Here is a 1,109-nt window from a genome sequence, read left to right as displayed (position 1 = left end):
GAGCCACCCAGGCGCCCCATAGAAAGTTGTACATATACAAAAATAGAATAGTATAATGAAGCATTCATGTACACATCACCTAGCTTCAACAGTTATTCCCATTCTACTATTCTTTTTTCATTGATCCTCCCCTCAAATTCACACTTTACTTTCTTTTATCCTACAGTATTTAAAAATGAATCCCAGACATCATATCTCTTCACTTATAAATACCTTAGAATGTTTCTCTAGGGCATGAGAACTTACAAGAAAAAAAGCATAATAGCATTATCGTGCCCTCCCAAATTCATAAAAATTCCTTAATATATTTAATATCCAATGCAAGTTCAGCTTTCCCTGATTGTCTCAGAAATATCTTTTTACAGTTGTTCTAATAAAAATTCCAACACAGTGCACACATTACATATTTAGACATTCTCTTAGGTTTCTTTTAACTTATGACAATTCCTTCTCTTTTTTCTTTTAAGTCATGTGTTTGTTGAAGAGAAAAGGGATTTTGTCCTGTGGGATTTTTTTTTCCTTTTCACATCAGATGGGTAAGGTGCCAATTATGTTGTGACAAGGTTTGAGGGAGGCACATTTCACACGGTGGCTGAACCCCAATCATCACACTTGTGAACAACAAAAGGTTCTGTCCTGTGGCATTTCTAATATTCTGTTGGTTGATGGCATTCTCCTGGTGTCATTAACAAGTTCTTCCATCTCCCATCTTTCCCATAATCTGCTAGTTAGTTCAAGAGGCTTGATTAAATTCAGGTTCAAAATTAATTTTTTTTGTTTTGGAAAGAATACTCCATAGGTGGTGTAATAATTACTTTTTAAATAAATGGTGTAACTGCTCTATTAAATGTGCTGAGTCAGTAATTATAATCAGTAAACAGCTTTTCTCCCACCTCTGCCTTTGTTTTATTTTTAAAATTTTATTTATATATATATTTTTTTAGGAGAGAGAGAGGGCACAAGCTGGGGGGGGAGGGGCAAAGGGAGAGGAAGAGAGAGAATCTTAAGCAGGCTCCATGCTCAGCACAGAGCCTGACTCAGGGCTCAATCTCACGGGGCTGGATCTCACAACCCTGAGCTGAAATCAAGAGTCAGACACTTAACTGAGT

The 1,109-nt window shown here is 36.5% G+C and overlaps 1 non-coding gene across 1 annotated transcript; it reads right to left on the bottom strand.

The window, feature by feature from the left end:
- Positions 1-526: 526 nt before the first annotated feature.
- LOC123845166 (small nucleolar RNA U13) lies at positions 527-631 on the bottom strand. Its single transcript, XR_006790999.1, has one exon. It is a non-coding gene; the product is annotated as a small nucleolar RNA U13 (small nucleolar RNA).
- Positions 632-1,109: the final 478 nt, after the last annotated feature.

Source organism: Mirounga angustirostris, unplaced genomic scaffold (genome assembly GCF_029215605.1).
Source record: "Mirounga angustirostris isolate CCGP_5_RB_7025 unplaced genomic scaffold, mMirAng1.0.hap1 SCAF_5, whole genome shotgun sequence".
Taxonomy (NCBI): Eukaryota; Metazoa; Chordata; class Mammalia; order Carnivora; family Phocidae; genus Mirounga; species Mirounga angustirostris.
This window is presented reverse-complemented; position numbering and strand designations above follow the sequence as displayed.